General features: G+C 47.8%; 1 protein-coding gene across 1 annotated transcript in view; it reads left to right on the forward strand.

The window, feature by feature from the left end:
* LOC140386779 (vitamin K epoxide reductase complex subunit 1-like protein 1) overlaps positions 1-18209 on the forward strand; it is a 76220-nt gene that overhangs the window by 27405 nt on the left and 30606 nt on the right. The window lies entirely within an intron of this gene.

An 18209-nucleotide genomic window follows, 5' to 3' on the forward strand; every position in this document is an offset into this window, starting at 1 on the left:
CTCCCATCAATGATAAGTTTTTGCTTATGAGATTGCAACTGGTAATCTTTGCAGCACAATGGCTCTTATGATGTAATCTTTCCAGATAACAGCCTGTGCGACTCTTTGAAATGGTACCCTGTTGCTAATTGAATAAAGGTAACAGTGCAACTAATAAAATAAGATATTTGTGGCATTTGAATCCTTCACAGAATGTGGATGTTGCTGGCTATGCCAGCAGTAATTGCCCATCCCTAGTTGCCCTTGAGAAGGTGGTGGTCAGCTGCCTTCTTAAGCAGCTGCAATCCCTGAGCTGTAGGTACACCCACAGCGCTGTTAGGCAGGGAGTACCAGGATTTTGACGCAGCAACAGTGAAGGAGTGGAAATCTATTTTCAATGTAAGATAGTGAATGACTTGGAGGGGAGCCTCCAAGTGGTAGCGGCCGTGAGTGTGGACGATGCTGCCGAAGGAGTTTTGGTGAGTTCCTCAAGTGAGTCTTGTATGTGGGACATGCTGCTGCCACTGTCTGTGGTGGAAGGATTGAAGTGGTAACAATCAAGCGGGCTGCTTTGTCCTGGAGGTGTGGAGCTTCTTCAGTATTGTCAGAGCTGCACTCATCCAGACAAGTGGAGAGTATTTCATAGCACTTCTGAATTGTGCCTTGTAGATGGTGGACAGGCTTTGGGGAGTCAGGAGGTGAGTCATTTGCCACAGGATTTCTAGTCTCTGTCCTGCTCTTGTAACCACAGTATTTATATTGCTAGTCCGGTCCAGTTTCTGGTCATTGGTAACCCTCAGGATATTGATTGTGGGGGCTTCAGCAATAGTAATGCCATTGAATGTCTCGGGGCGGATGTTAGATTCTCTCTTGTTGGAGATGGTCATTGCCTGCCACTTGTGTGGTGTGAATGTTACTTAACACCTGTCAGCCCAAACCTAGATAATGTCCAGGTCTTTCTGCACTTTGACATGGTCTGCGTAATGGGTGTATCTTTCCCTTCCTTCTTTCATCCACAGATTTTGAGGAAGGTCCTCAGGACTGCACTCTCAAACCGTGACATCTTCAAATTGGTACTTTTGCTTCAGTTTCGTGGTTTTTCTGTACAGTCTTCTGGATGCAGGACAGGACGTACAGATAGTAGACATGAGAATATTTAGGAATAAAATGCATCCTGCATCTAATTTCTGATGACAACATTTCAGAATATGACCATCAATTTGTATCGCCATATAAGCTAATTGTGTGCCCTATATTTTGTTCTGCAGCAATGGTACATGTCAGCGATTTTTCTCAAGGCATTGTAGGTCATGGTTCTGGTTTGTGCCATGTCTGCTTTGTCACAATAATAGTAATCTACCAGGGGGAGCACACTTGCCTTGGCACACCTCATACCAGTAACCTTGATCCAATTGTCCCACATCATATGGACTGGGGTAGTGTTGTCCTACAGAAATTGTTGACTGGCCCTAGTTAGTCAGATGAACTCATTTTAGTAAATATCTTTTTAAATATTCATTTTGATGGGATGTGACCGTCACTGGAAAGGCCAGCATTTGTTGCCCAACCCTAATTGCCCTTGAACTGAGAGGCTGACTAGGCCACTTCAGTGGGCAGTTAAGAGTCAACCACATTGCTGTGGACCTGGGAGTTGCATGTAGACCAGACTGGGTAAGGGCTGCATACATTTACACAGTAGGAGTAACTGTACTTAACATGTTAGTTCTATTTGAACACCCACCACCATTCGGTTTCTTAAGGTCAAGCACTCACAATGATCAACCCTTTCATCTTGCCATTTTACCAACGCTCAATCATGTTCCTTTATTTTCTTTCATTTTCTAATCAAAACTGCAATTAAACATGTCTAAATTCCTTATTAACATGTGGCTAATTTTTTGAACAACACTGACCTGTTGACTCCATTTACTTGCCATCCACTCTACCGTCACAGCTGGGTGATCTTTCCTGTTGAGCAGGGCTGCCTTCCTTGAGTGTACCTCTTGCAACAGTACTCCCAAGAAGTTAGGAAACCATTTCCTCGCATGCCTCCAGACCACTATTGTAGTTCTATTAAAGAATAACACTCCCATTAAGAGCCTCTGACTCACTTAAATCTCGTTCACTCCCTTTTTTTCACTCTCCCACCACTCCCTGAATCGCAAATATCCAGTCAGTTGTGCTTCTGACCAGGCATACAGTGCTCTCTTTCCATTCAGAGAGCAATTGTTAAAATTAGATGGGGATACATTATATGAGAATGTACGAGATGGAAGCCTGCTCTGCCATTCAGTACAATCATGGCTCATCTTCCTCCTGAACTTCAATTTCCTTCCGTATCACCACAATGTAGAATTCTGTTAGTTCAGCCCCATTTACTACTGAGACACCTATGAATGGATAGGGGAAGGGGGGAGCCAATTTGCTGTCCCTGCAAAGTTTGGGCCTGGGTCTCCAAAAGGACAAGAGGCATTGTTTTTTGAGTTGGCTGTAGATAAGAGGATATTATTGGAATAATGATACAATTTTATGAATTTTGTCAAAGCCTTGACACCCAGTGGGATGATCTTATTCCTGTTAGTGAACCCAGATAATTCCAAACACTCAACAACCCTCTGAGAGAAGAGAGCCCTCCTCCTCATCTCTGTCTCCCAGTTAAGACAGGCGGGCTGTTAAAGTTTTGGAATTGTCTTCCCCAGCGAGCAGTGGGAGGGGGTCATGGAATATATTCATTGCTGATTTAGACAGATTTTTGATTGACAAGGGAGTTGAGGGATATGGGGCGCAGGCAGAAACGCATGGAGTTCAGGCCACAATCAGATCAGCCATGATCTTATTGAGTAGCTGAGCTGGCTCGGTAGGCTGAATGGTCTACTCCTCCTGTTCCTTATGTTAAAAAAAACCAAACTGGGAGTGGGGGATGTTTTTTACTATTTATCAGAGAGAAGGTGAAACCTGTTGAGGTACTGTGATTTGATTGCTGCAGGGGGATTGAACAAACTGCACTGGAGAGTACAGCACGCACTGATGTTTTCTTTTAAAGTTGTGTCTGCTACTGCCTTTGGGACTTTATCTTCCGGATAACGCCCACAAGTAGATAATGACTATGTTGAAACCTTTATGCTTCTCCCTAATGATTGTTTCGTGGGCAAACTCTTGTAATGCCATCGATACTGCAGAAGCCCTGCAGATTTCTGCTGGGATCCTCAATTTGAGACAGGAAATGTCACCAGGATATTGGGCAAACCACCTGCTCTTTGAGCAGTGCCGTTTTAATATTAACCTGAACAGACAGGAACTTGATTTTACAACTTATTGGAAGAATGGGGCTAGGTTAGCACAGTGGGCTAAATAGCTGGCTTGCAAATGCCGGCAGCGCGGGATCAATTCCCGTACCGGCCTCCCCAAACAGGTGCCGGAATATGGCGACTAGGGGTTTTTCACAGTAACTTCATTGAAGCCTACTTGTGACAATAGGTGATTATTATTATTATTATTATTATTAAGAATGGCCCCTAAAACAACCTGGCATTTATTCACTGGAGGGACAGCCTAAAGTGTGAGTTCTACATCCTGGCATGGAGTGTGACCATACAATATCCTGACCCAGAGGTAAGGACTATTAATTGAGGCAAGCTGATACACAGGTGGGCTACTAGCCTGACCAGGATTTTATCAACTGTGTCTGTTCATCCAGTAAATCTAGCTTTTTTTGGCTTGGTTAAATGTGAGCAATGGTCGCTTCTCTACTTTCTTCTTGAAAACGTTAGCTGCCTTATCTCTAGACCGCTTTTAACATGAACCTGATTGAGTGTTTATCGTACAGGAAATCTATGACTTCCGGTTGCGGCTATGCGGAGCTAAGTCGCACATTCGGCAGCTCCTGCAAAAAACGGACTTTGGGGATCTTTTCAGGGCCCACAACGGCATTTTTTCAAAGTTTCCCGCTGTGAGAATGAGAGTACAATAGTTCCCCGACAGTATATGGCTTTTACCAGGAGCGGGGCGACTAAAACAGTGGTGGTGGACCCGAAGAAGGTGCGAGGGAAGAAGAACAAAATGGCGGCGGGTGGAGACCAGGCAGCGTGGATGCAGTGGGCGCAGGAGCAACAGGAGGTTATCCAGCGCTGCTTCAGGGAGATTAAAGCAGACCTGCTTGAGCCGATGAAGGCTTCTATCGATAAGCTGCTGGAGACACAGACGGCCCAGGGGGTGGCGATCCGTGAGGCCCGACAAAAGATCTCCGACGACGAGATCTTAGGCCTGGCGGTAAAGGTGGAGGCGCACGAGGCGCTCCACAAGAAATGGCAGGAGCGGTTCGAGGAGATGGCGAATTGGTCAAGGCGGAAGAATTTGCGGATTCTGGGCCTCCTGGAGGGGCTGTAGGGGCCGGACGTGGGGGCCTATGTGGTCACCATGTTGAACTCGCTGATGGGAGCGGGGTCCTTCCAGGGGCCCCTGGAGCTGGAAGGGGCCCATAGAGTGCTGGCGAGGAGGCCCAAGGCTAACGAGCCTCCGCGGGTGCTGGTGCGGTTCGCTGATCGGGAGTGTGTGCTCGGGTGGGCCAAGAAGGAGAGGAGCAGCAGGTGGGAGAATGCAGAGGTTCGAATATACCAGGACTGGAGTGCGGAGGTGGCGAAGAGGAGGGCAGGGTACAATCAAGCGAAGGCGGTGCTGCACATGAAGGGGGTGAAGTTTAGCATGTTGCAGCTGGCGCTACTGTGGGTCACCTACAAGGACCGGCACCATTATTTTGAGTCTCTGGAGGAGGCGTGGGCCTTTGTTCAGGCCGAGAAGTTGGACACAGATTGAGGGTCGGGATGTGTGTTTGGGGATTGCGATTGATATGTTACTTTTTGAGGGGGGGTCCTTTGCTCTTGTTTTTTTTTCTTTCTGGTTCGGTGAGGGTGGTTAGGGCGGGTTGGACACTGTTTTGGTTGGGTTGATCAGGGGGGCTCTTGGAGGGGGGTAAGCAAATGGAACGGGTGGATGGCCGGCAGTGAGATGGGGCCCCGCGGGGAGGGGGAGGCCCGAGTCGGGGGTGAGGGGACTGGGCCTGTAAAAGGAGCTGCGTCAGAGTTGACGGGGCTGGGTAGGTGGAAAGCGCGGGCTTTTTCCTGCGGGGGGGGGGGGGTCGAGACCGGGGTCCACCGCCGTGGGGAACGGGCCGGGCGTGGGGTGCGGGCGCGTGGCTAGCCGAGGAGGGGTTATGGCTAGTCGGCGGAAAGGGGGGCGGGCAGCCCCCTGATCCGGCTGATAACCTGGAATGTAAAGGGACCGAACGGGCCGGTCAAGTGTGCCCGCGTGTTCGCGCACCTGAAGGCGGATGTGGTCATGCTCCAGGAGACACACCTGAAGGTGGCAGACCAGGTAAGATTGAGGAAAGGGTGGGTAGGTCAGGTGTTTAATTCGGGGCTGGATGCCAAAAATCGAGGGGTGGCGATCTTGGTGGGAAAGAAGGTGTTGTTCGAGGCGTCGAACATTGTGGGAGACAATGGCGGTAGGTACGTAATGGTAAGTGGTAAGTTGCAGGGAGAGAGGGTGGTACTGGTCAATGTGTATGCCCCGAACTGGGACGATGCGGGTTTTATGCGGCGCATGTTGGGTCGGATCCCAGACTTGGAAGTGGGGGGCCTGATAATGGGGGGAGACTTTAACACGGTGTTGGATCCGGCACTGGATCGCTCCAGGTCTAGGACGGGTAGGAAGCCGGCGGCGGTTAAAGTGCTGAGGGAGTTTATGGACCAGATGGGAGGGGTGGACCCTTGGAGATTTGCAAGGCCGGGGGCTAGGGAATTTTCATTCTTCTCACATGTCCATAAGGCTTATTCCCGGATCGACTTTTTTATTTTGAGCAGGGCGCTGATAGCGAGAATAGAGGAAACCGAGTACTCGGCGATAGCCATTTCGGATCACGCCCTGCATTGGGTGGATTTAGAGCTGGGGGAGGAGAGGGACCAGCGCCCATTGTGGCGCTTATAGGTGGGGCTGTTGGCGGACGAGGAGGTGAGTGAGCGGGTCCGAGGAAGCATAGCGAGGTACCTGGAGGCCGACGATAATGGAGAGGTCCGAGTGGGGATGGTATGGGAGGCACTGAAGGTGGTGGTTAGGGGAGAGCTGATCTCTATTAGGGCCCACAAGGAGAGGAGGGAGCAGAGGGAGAGGGAGAGGCTGGTGGAGGAGATGGTGAGGGTGGACAGGAGGTATGCGGAGGTGCCTGAGGAAGGACTGTTGAGAAAGAGCCGCAGCCTCCAGGCCGAATTCGACCTAGTGACCACCAGGAAGGCGGAGGTGCAGTGGAGGAAGGCCCAGGGGGCGATTTATGAGTATGGGGAAAAGGCAAACCGGATGCTGGCGCATCAGCTTCGGAAGTGGGACGCAGCAAGGGAGATCGGGGGAGTTAAGGACAGGGGAGGGAGTGTGGTGCGGAGTGGGGTTGGCATCAATGGGGTCTTCAGGGACTTCTATGAGGAATTGTATCGGTCCGAGCCCCCACTGGAGGAGGGAAGGATGGGGCGCTTTCTGGACCAATTGAGGTTTCCAAAGGTGGAGGAGGGATTGGGGGCCCCGATTGGGCTGGAGGAGCTGAGCAAAGGGATAGGGAGCATGCAGGTGGGGAAGGCACCGGGGCCGGATGGTTTCCTGGTCGAATTCTCAAAAAAATATATGGACCTGTTGGGCCCGTTGCTAGTTAGGACCTTCAATGAGGCAAGGGTGGTGGGGGGGGGGCTTTGCCCCCGACGATGTCCCGGCACTGATCTCCTTGATCCTGAAGCGGGGCAAGGATCCCCTGCAGTGTGGGTCTTACAGGCCGATTTCGCTGCTGATCGTAGATGCCAAGGTGCTGGCGAAGGTCTTAGCCACGAGGATTGAGGATTGTGTGCCGCAGGTCATCCACAAAGACCAGACGGGTTTCGTGAAGGGGAGGCAGTTGAACGCGAATGTGCGGAGGCTTCTGAACGTTATCATGATGCCGGCGAGGGAGGGGGATGCGGAGATAGTGGTGGCGATGGACGCTGAGAGACCCTTCGATAAGGTAGAGTGGGGGTACCTGTGGGAGGTGCTGAAGAGGTTTGGGTTTGGGGAGGTGTTTGTCAGGTGGGTTAGGCTGTTGTATGAGGTCCCAATGGCGAGTGTGGCCATGAACAGGAGAAGACCTGAGTACCTTCGATTGCACCGAGGGACGAGGCAGGGGTGTCCCCTGTCCCCCCTGCTCTTCGCACTGGCGATTGAACCCCTGGCTATGGCACTGAGGGAGTCGAGGAACTGGAGGGGGGCTGGTGCGGGGTGGGGAGGAGCATAAGGTGTCGCTCTATGCGGACGACTTGCTATATGTGGCGGACCCGGTGGGGGCAATGCCAGAGGTAATGAGGATCCTCAGGGAATTTGGGGATTTCTCGGGGTACAAGCTCAACATGGGGAAGAGCGAGCTGTTCGTGGTTTTTCCCAGGGGACCAGGAGAGGGGGATTGGCGAGCTCCCACTAACTAGGGCGGAGAGGAGCTTCAGGTATTTGGGGGTCCAGGTGGCCAGAAGCTGGGGGGCCCTGCATCGGCTTAATTTCACAAGGCTGATGGAGCAAATGGAGGAGGAGTTCAAGAGGTGGGACGCGTTGCCGCTGTTCTTGGCGTGTAGTGTGCAGTCAGTCAAAATGACGGTGCTCCCAAGGTTTTTGTTCCTGTTCCAGTGCGTCCCCGTGTTTATCCCGAAGGTCTTTTTTAGGCGGGTCAGCAGGAGCATAATGGGGTTTTTGTGGGCGCGAGGGATTCCGAGGGTGCGAAGGGTGTTCCTGGAGCGGAGTAGAGAAAAGAGGGGGGGGGGTGCTAGCGTGCCCAACCTCTGTGGGTACTACTGGGCCGCCAATGCGACGATGGTGCGCAAGTGGGTGAGGCTGCATGGAAGAGGCTGGAGACGGCGTCTTGTGTGGGTACGAGTCCGGGGGCGCTGGCAACGGCGCCGCTGCCACTCCCTCCAAGGAGGTATACCACGAGCCTGGTAGTGGCAGCTGCCCTCAAATCTGGGCGCAGTGGAGGCGGCATAGGGGGGAAGTTGGGGCCTCGGTGTGGACCCCAATACGGGGGAACCACCGGTTCGTCCCAGGGAGAACAGATGGAGGGTTTTCGGGGTGGGACAGGGCAGGGATACAAAGTTTGGGAGACCTGTGTGTGGACGGGAAGTTTGCGAGCCTGGGTGAGCTGGAGGAGAAGTTTGGGCTCTCCCCCCCCCCCCCCCCCCCCCCCCCCCCTCCGGGGAACACCTTCAGGTACTTACAGGTAAGGGCGTTTGCCAGGCGGCAGGTGGTGGAATTCCCGCGGCTACTGCCACACACAGTACAGGACGGATTGCTCTCGGGTGGGGGGAGAGAGTGGGGAAGATCTCGGAAACTTACCAGGTGATGCAGGAGGAGGAGGAGGCCTCAGTGGTGGAGGTGAAAGGTAAGTGGGAGGAGGAGTTGGGAGAGGAGATCGAAGAGGGGATGTGGGCAGATGCCCTAGGGAGGGTGAACTCTCCCTCATCGTGCACGAGGCTCAGCCTCATACAGTTTAAGGTGCTGCACAGGGCACACATGACTGGGACAAGGATGAGCCGGTTTTTTGGGGGTGAGGACAGGTGTGTTAGGTGCTCAGGGAGCCCAGCAAACCACACCCATATGTTCTGGGCATGCCCAGCACTGGAGGAATTTTGGAGGGGTGCAGCGAGGACGGTGTTGAGGGTGGTAGGTTCCAGGGTCAAGCCGTGCTGGGGGCTCGCAATATTTGGGGTGGCAGAGGAGCCGGGAGTGCAGGAGGCGAAAGAGGCCGGAATTCTGGTTTTTGCGTCCCTGATTCTTCTTCAGTGGAAGGATGCGAGCTCCCCAAGTGTGGAATCCTGGATCAACGATATGGTGGGGTTTATTAAGCTGGAAAGGGTGAAATTCGCCTTGAGATGGTCGGTACAAGGGTTCTTTCGGCGGTGGCAACCGTTCTTAGACTTCCTGGCAGAGCGGTAGACATTGGTCAATGGCAGCAGCAGCTCGGGGGGCGGGGGGTGGGGGTTTACTTTATTTTTGTTTTTGTTTATTTGTACTAGGGGGTCTGAGGGGGCGTATATATTTGCTGTGTTTGTTTTGTGTTAAGTCGGGGTGTTAATTTATTATTTATGTACGGGGGGAGGGGGGTATGGAGGGTTGCTTTTTTGGACTGTGTTTGTACTTAACCCTGTTGGGTTCCTTTTTCGTTTTGTTACTGATATTTTATGAAAACCGTAATAAAAATTATTTTAAAAAAAAAAGAATACAGGAAATCTATAGCAGATAAATCCCAAATTTACATAAAGCCAATTTACCGGAGGTGCCTGTTTTATGGCCAGGTTTGCCTGCTAGGGGTGGATGTTATTTTGGTCTTGTTCGATACCCAGCTGCTACAAGGCAGACACCCTCTCCCAGCTTCTTGCCTTCTACCTTTGCTCCACTCCTAATTATTCTAAAGCCATTGAAAGTCCTGCAGTATTTTAGGCTTGACAAATTGTTATTTAGATTGCCGTGCTGCATTAAACATACACTGTGGAGGTAAGTTCAGTCATTTGACTCTAAACCTAAACCTATTGATAGCAAGCACGGGCAGCACGGTTTGCCATTTGTTTTGGAGCAGATGCATTGTTTGTCATTGGCAGCACTGTGGAATTTGCACCATTATTCAAAAAGGGCAGACTCCCAAGGACTGGCAGCCGAGATATTGAGCTGCATTTAAACTAGTGCATAAATGAACCAGTGAGCTACACAATACCGGTTTGAAGGAAAATCCATTTTTCTTACAGAATGAACTTGGCCCTGACCCATTTCATAAAAACGGGATTTACCTTGTGTTGAATTTTACAATTCCCTTTAAACGTTCACCCAGAGGACTTTGTAGGCTGCTTGTATAACTTGAGACATACATTTCTGCAAATTATTTCAGATTCTTGAAAGGTGATGTTCAAGGAACAAAAAAACGAACTGATTTGACAGAGTTGTTGAGTTGTGAGCAATGCAGAAAGCTGAATGTTATTTATGCACTACAGTTTTTTCCTAAAATGATGGTCTTGCCAGCAGATTATTCCTGTACTGCTTGATAATCGCAGCAGTTGGTCTACTTCATATTTAATTAATGGGTTTTATACATGTATATATATTTTATACGTATGTGTATATTCAATATTACTATATTCAAATAATACAGGTTGCCATTGAACTTTCTTTCCTCTTTTGCCTCTGTTCCTGACGGCATTGACACTTTTTTTGGGTAATGGTCTACAATTTGTATTAATATTGAGCCTTTCCGTGCTCATTGGTATTTTGGGTGACACAGTAGCACAGTGGTTAGCACTGTTGCTTCACTGTACCAGGGACCCGGGTTCGATTCCCGGCTTGTGTCACTGTCTGTGCGGAGTCTGCACGTTCTCCCTGTGTCTGCGTGGGTTTCCTCCCACAGGTCCTGAAAGACGTGCTGTTAGGTGATTTGGACATTCTGAATTCTCCCTCTGTGTACCCGAACAGGCGCCGCAGTGTGGCGACGAGCGGATTTTCACGGTAACTTCATCGCAGTGTTAATGTAAGCCTACTTGTGATAAAGATTAATTGTTATTATAATGGGATACATTAAGCAGCAATCTCTACAATCTGCCTTTGTACAGTTAAATGCAGAGATCTGGAAGTTTCTGTCTGATTTGCCACTCTTCCACAAACTGCGCACCACTTCACCAGTACAGTCTGCATTGACATCCACAAACTGCACACCACTGACACAGTCTGCATTGAGATCTAAGTAAGACATTCAGTCGTTGTACTTGCCCACTAGGTGTCCACTAAACATGTCCGAACAAGATGGGGCTGGTGCATTCGGGTGTAAATGATTTTTAAGCAGTGTGGTAATTACTTCCCTGATACAGAAGCTTTATTTTTATTAGAAGTGTGAAATCTCAACCGTCAGAATTAAATTATTGTTGAGAGACTCAAATTCGAAATTAATTTCCATCTCTTTTCCCTTCTCTCAATCCCTTTCTTTCCCTTTCTGTACAAGGTTTTATGATGAATTAACTAACATAATTTGCACTTCCTGGTTTAATCTCTGCACATCTCAGTGAGGATCCTTTAATGTGGTTGCCGAGACGTGCAGTTGTTTGCCCTGCTTTCTTTCTTGTGCTACAGATTACCAGTAGTATTCGTTGATCTTCAGAAGCTGTAAATTGCTCAAATGCCCGCAGAATGTCTGTGGGAAAGTGTAAGCACAGTGAACAGCAGGCAATTCCTTCACTGCTGGCTGCAAAATCTAAGCTATTATTCACAGATCTTTGAAGTTCTCTGGTGCTGCGCCCAATCAGATCTGGAAGGTTTAACTGGGTAGAATATAAACGGCTGAAACCCGTCCTTGCGTGTATATTTGCATTAGAAGCTTTTTAGCACCTTACTGATCAGTATGATTTAGTCCTACACTGGGTTGCACTTTGTACCTACAAAACTATGAGCGAAGCTGGCACTTGGAGCCTACCAGTGACACATGAAGAAAAGGTTTGAGAACTTTGAATGGGATGCAAGAGGAGAGCTGTTAATGGAGATTAATGCAGGGAAAAGAAATAGCATCCTGGGAGCGGCAGGAAAGACTCCTGGCTGACGGTGCAGAGATCAAATACAGATGAGATTATTGAAGCTAGGAATCTGAAGGAGAAAATAAAACTCAAAAGTGAACTTTTTTCTATTGTATAATACACCTGAGATGGGCCAATAATGTTATAGGGTTGTCGCTGAAATCCATGGCGAGGACTGGTGAAGGAATCTGAGCAAAAGGCAGATCTGGGACTGTGAGAAACACGGAGGCCTGTTTGAACTGGGATGTTGGCTGAACAGGGATTGATTTGTCGTAATGAGATTGACAAATATTTTCATGGCTTATTTCATAGAATTTACAGTGTGGAAGGTGGCCATTCGGCCCATGCACCGGCTCTTGGAAAGAGCACCCTACTTACGCCTACGCTTCCACCCTAACACCGTAACCCAGTAACCCCAGGTAACCTTTTTGGACACTAAAGGCAATTTCTCATGGCCAATCCACCTAACCTGCACATCTTTGGGCTGTGGGAGAAAACTGGAAAGCCCGGAGGAAACCCACGCACACACTGGGAGAGCGTGCAGACTCCACAGACAGTGACCCAGCTGGGAATCGAACCTGGGACCCTGGAGGTGTGAAGCAACTGTGCTAACCACTGTGCTACCGTGCTGCTTCCATCAATTAAACATATTGCTAGAAGAATTACGGTTGCGGTCATATTATTTCCAGATCAGTCAATCACTAGAAAGCACAAACTAAACAGACTGATCTTTTTATGAGAATGAAAATGGAATGAAATGAAAATCGCTTATTGTCACGAGTAGGCTTCAATTAAGTTACTGTGAAAAGCCCCTAGTCGCCACATTCCGGCACCTGTTCGGGGAGGCTGATATGGGAATTGAACCGTGCTGCTGGCCTGCCTTGGTCTGCTTTAAAAGCCAGCGATTTAGCCAAGTGTGCTAAACCAGCCCCTAGGAATAGAGAAGAAATATGGATGATGATGGATTGTCTTACAAATGCTGTAAAGACTGATTGGTGTGCTTTTTGATTTTTTTGTGTTTTTGTTCTGAATACTCCATGGTTTTTTTTGAGGTCTCAAAAATAAGCTTATTTGGTTAAGGTAATGAAGAATATGGAAAAGTGTTTCTGCAGCAGCCTAAATATCGCTAAGTTGTGCTATCTATTCGTACCTCTCTAGCCACGTGTTATTTTGCAGTCACCTTGGTTAGCTATATGAAACCAATTTACTACGTTAAGTAATACAAAGCTTGCTTTCTGATCTTTTCAGCAGGTAAAGGAGTTTGTTAGTTTGGGAGGGAAGGTGGCCTGCTACCAGCTTTGAACTTCATAAGATGGTTATGTTTTAAACTGTTTCCTTTAATTTAGGGTTTAACAAAAAAGAATGTCCTGGAATGGTGATCATACTAAGCTCTGCCCGGAGATGGGCCCATGTGATTTGTAACCGATCTATAGAAACACGAGAGCAAGGTTTCGTACCTTGACAGAGAAGAGGGGCAGCTGGTTTTCTGGACACACAAACATGGAGAGGATGACAGAAGCAGCTGCTGCTGCAAAAAGCAGAGGAAAAGATTACTCTTTTTTTTTTTTTGCGTTGGCCACCAAGCAGGATGCTGGTGAGAACTAACTCTGTTTGCAGAATTGGGACGTGGCGATTCAAGGAAGAAGGACTTGCTGGAGTGGCCGTTGCTGCTGGATGCCAGTTCAGGAATACTTCGAATGTCGTTCCAGTCAGTTTTCTAAGAAGATTGGAAAACTTATCCTGGCGTGGCAAGGAGAAGGGAGCCTGCTCAAAAACTGCGAGTTGTTTGAAACTTAAATTTCAAGGCTACATGTCTGCTCGGAGTGTGGTATAAAATGAAAACCTGTCAATGTATTTCAGGTGTGTTAGTTAGTTAATGGGGAAGTATCTTTTCTGTGGTTTGGTGTGTTATGTCAAACTTAGTTTGCTGCAATAAACGTCTTAATGTGAAATCTTAACATGCTATTCTGTCAGTCACTGGGAAATTAATCTTTCAAAACGTTATTGATCTCTACAGGGATCAAAACATGGGTTTGGCTATGGTATTTCTGTAATTCGGTGGCTTGCTGACACTAATCTAAGTCTGGATAAATTTCATCCTAGTCGAGCAGACTGGACTAGCACAGTTTGTAGCCTTCAGAATATTCTGAGTTGGATGCAAACATGCTGCACCTGCTGGTAGAATATTTCTATTGGAACAAAATGCAAATGGGTTTATCATAGAAGACAAGCTCTAAGAGTTTCCTTAAATATGTCCTCAAAATGGAATCAACCTACATACTGAATGCTGGGAAAAAGGGCTAATACCAATTAAACTAACATGGTTTATGCAAATAGAACATTGGTAGCCATGAATACAAGTTGAGGCTTTAAGATTACAGGTGCACATGTGTTCAATACAATGGGCATAGAGATGTCCTGCCTTTTCTGGATTTGGTCTGATTCCTAAGAAAAGAATTGAGGAGAAAGACCAAAATAAGTGACCTGGTATGTCTAGATGCTGGTTCCACTTTGATTTGGGGGTCATTGGGATATCAACATAGCATGTCACATGATTGGCACCAAATGATCTGAACTCTTCTGATACAGGTTACATGAATTGAGGTTGAGTTTGGAAGTTAAGGTTACACAGGATGGTGCTTTTGACATTAAAGTCTTCAATCCTTGGTTCTTCGTCTAATTGTAATCCTTTTAGCAATCTTTGTGGTGAATGGTCTCCAAGTCTTTGTTTATCATATATGCAAGGCTACTTCTTTAAAATCAGAAAGAACATTTTCATCAGATGTCGTATGGCAATACCAGCCAGATACAGGCAGATATATGTGCCACATAAATCATAGAATCAACAGTACAGAAGGAGGCCTTTCGGCCCATCGAGTGTGCATCGACCCTTGGAAAGAGCACCCTACATAAGCCCACGCCTCCACCCTATCCCTGTAATCCAGTAACCCCACCTAACCTTTTTGGACACTAAGGGCAATTTATCATGGCCAATCCACCTAACCTGTACATCTTTGGACTGTGAAAGGAAATCGGAGCACCCGGAGGAAACCCATGCAGACACTGGGAGAATGTGCAGACTCCGCACAGACAGTGACCCAAGCCGGGAATCGAACCAGGGACCCTGGAGCTGTGAAGCAACTGCTGACCATTGTGCTACCAGGTGCCCATAAATTCACATGCTCCTCACAGCAACAGCGCCCGCGTTCAACTCCGGCCTTGGGTGACTGCCTGTGTGGAGTTTACACTTTCTCCCCTTGTCTGCGTGGGTTCCCTCTGGGTGCCCTGGTTTCCTCCCACAGTCCAAAGGTGTGCAGGGTAGGCACATTGGCCATGCTTAAATTGCCCCTTAGTGTCCAGGGATGTTGGGTTGTGGGGGATAGGGCGGGGAAGTGGGCCTGGGCAGGGAGTTCTTTCAGAGGGTCGATGCAGACTCTATGGGTCAAATGGCCTCCTACACTGTAGGAATTCTATGGTTCTAACTCTATGGTTTTCCTGAGATCAAGGGAGGTGGGATTTAAGCCAGATAATCTAAATGCAGCTACTTGTGTAGCAAGTGAATTTACTGGGGGCAGGGAATCCCCAGGGGCTATGTGCAGCATCTCTACAGACTGAAGTTTACTCTGCCTGGAAGACTCTCACCATCTTCCTAGAGGGAGATGAGGCGACAAGTTTATCTATGTCTGTTCATCAGGCTCTCGATATATAGCTAACTGCAATCTATTGACTTAATCTATTAAATAGACTTGGCTATCTCATAACTTCTCATCAATCTAAGTAGTTTAATCACACCAATTTGTATCTGATATGAGCTCAATGATAAATTTATAATTCGCAAACAATTACTGCTGAATATTATTGTGACACAGCCTTTGCGGCAACTGTTACTTATTTTGTCAGTTAACCTGTGTACAGATTGTTTTTACAGTCAATATTTAGGTGGCGCTAACTGTGACTCTAAGATTAATAATCGTTAGATCATGGCTTTGTCTGATTTCTTCATTGATAAATTAGTTAATGCCTTCCTGTCAGTTAGGAGCTTGTACGCATTCTGATGGGAGGTTGGTGGTGCAAATGCTAATAGAATCCAAACCGGCTGACATTAAGACACTTTGATAAGTCAGATTTATGCACCGTTACCTCCTAAGAATAATCTGGCTGCTAAAGTCAGGTGACAATTCTAAGGTGAAGACTTAAGGTTTCATCTGGTGCCCATGATGAATGATTATGTTATGGTGTCAATCTGTGTTCTTACAAACGTTGTAGGTTGGTTTATTTATTAAAAATAGATTTGGCTGTGAGGAAAATCATCCCTTCCGATAACTTCACTAACCCAGGTTGAAATGTATGCGTGCCAATGTGGAGGGATAAGAAAGCCAGTTTAAGATAATAACAGGGTGACGCAAATTGACTAAACGGTCAGTGCAAAGATTTGCAATTCCCAGCGGTAGAATTTTAAGAAAATCATGAGGAGATGGAGTGTATCATTGGAGGATGTGCACAGGAATTAACTGTTTATGTGTGTGATAAACAGCCATGCTTGCAGGACCTGAATGGAGAGCAAATGCTTTTAATGGGGGAGATTATAAAATCAGAGCATGAGTCAGACTGAGATACCTTCATATCACTCAACCTTCAAAGAAGGTATCTGAGAGCTGACCTTTATAAAAGATAGTTAAAGGTTGGAAAAATAAAAATGGAATATTAAATCACAAAAGTTGGTCATGGATTCAAACTGCTAAAAGGTAATTTGATTTGATTTATTGCCACATGTACCAAAGTGCAGTGAAAAGTATTTTTCTGTTACTGAGGGTACGTACATAGTAGACAAAAGAATAATCGACAGAGGACATTGACAGATGGTACATCGACAAACAGTGATTGGTTACAGATGGAACAAGGGACCAAACATAACAAATACATGAGCAAGAGCAGCATAGGGCATCGTAAATAGTGTTCTTACAGGGAACAGATTGGTCCGAGGGGGAGTCGTTGAGGAGTCTTGTAGCTGTGGGGAAGAAGCTGTTCCTATGTCTGGATGTGCGGGTCTTCAGACTTCTGTACCTTCTGCATGATGGAAAGGTCTGGAACAAGGCAATGCCTGGGTGGGAGGGTTTTCTGATAATGCTGTCTACCTTCCTGAGGCAGCGGGAGATGTATACAGAATCTATGTGGGGGTGGCAAGCTTGTGTGATGCGTTGGACTGAGTTCACCACACTCTGCAGTTTCTTGCGATCTTGGACCGAGCAGTTGCCATACCAGGCTGTGATGCAGCCAGATAGGATGCTCTCTATTACACATCTGTAGAGGTTTGTGAGAGTCGATGCAGACTTGCCAAATTTCTTTAGCTTCCATTGGAAGTAGAGACGTTGTTGGGCTTTCTTGACTGTTGCATCAACGTGAGTGGACCAGGACAGACTGTTGGTGATGGTGACCCCCAGGAACTTAAAGCTATCGACCTTCTCCACTTCGGAGCCATTGATGCAGACTGGAGTGTGTGTCGTGCTACGCTTCCTGAAGTCGATGATCAGTTCCTTGGTCTTTCCAACATTTAGAGAGAGGTTGTTTCCGGTACACCATGCAACGAAGTGATTTATCTCCCTCCTGTAGACTGATTCGTCGTTGTTTGAGATACGGCCCATCACAATCGTATCATCTACAAACTTACAGATTGAGTTGGAGTTGAATCTTGCCACACAGTCATGTGTGTATAGGGAGTACAGTGGAGGACTGAGCACAGGGGCTCCGGTGTTGAGGACTATTGTGGAGGAGGTGCTGTTGCCTATCCTGACAGATTGCGGTCTGTTGGTGAGGAAGTCGAGTATCCAGCTGCACAGGGAGGAGTCAAGTTCAAGATTACGGAGTTTGGTTATTAATCTTGTCGGGATAATGGTGTTGAAGGCGGAGCTGTAGTCGATGAACAGCAGTCTTACGTAGGTGTCCTTGTTGCCGGGGTGTTCGAGTGTTGATTGTAGAGCCAGGGAGATAGCATCTGCTGTGGACCGGTTGCGGTGATAGGCAGACTGTAGTGGATCGAGACCGTCTGGGAGGCTGGCAGTGATCCGTCTCATGACTAGCCGCTCAAAGCATTTCATGATGCTTAAAAGTTAAAAGCCAGGACAGACAGAGTTGTCATCTCTGGTTTGTTGCCGGTGCCATGTGATAGCGAGGCTAGGAATAGGGAGAGTGCGCAGTTGAACACGTGGCTGCAGGAATGGTGTAGGAGGGAGGGCTTCAGGTATTTGGATAATTGGAGCGCATTCTGGGGAAGGTGGGACCTTTACAGGCAGGACGGGTTGCATCTGAACCAGAGGGGCACCAATATCCTGGAAGGGAGGTTTTCTAGTACTCTTCGGGAGGGTTTAAACTAATTTGTCAGGGGAATGGGAACTGGATTTGTAGTCCAGCAACTAAGGTAGCCGATATTCAGGACGCCAAAGCGTGTAGTGAGGCAGTGGGGAAGGGAACACTGACGAAGGAGAGTACTTGCAGGCACGGAGATGGGTTGAAGCCTATACTTCAATGCAAGAAGCATCAGGAATAAGGTGGGTGAACTTAAGGCATGGATCGGTACTTGGGTAACTTGGATAGAAGAGAGGCAGAAATGGTTGTTGGAGGTCCCTGGTTATA

Source organism: Scyliorhinus torazame, chromosome 12 (assembly GCF_047496885.1).
Source record: "Scyliorhinus torazame isolate Kashiwa2021f chromosome 12, sScyTor2.1, whole genome shotgun sequence".
Taxonomy (NCBI): Eukaryota; Metazoa; Chordata; class Chondrichthyes; order Carcharhiniformes; family Scyliorhinidae; genus Scyliorhinus; species Scyliorhinus torazame.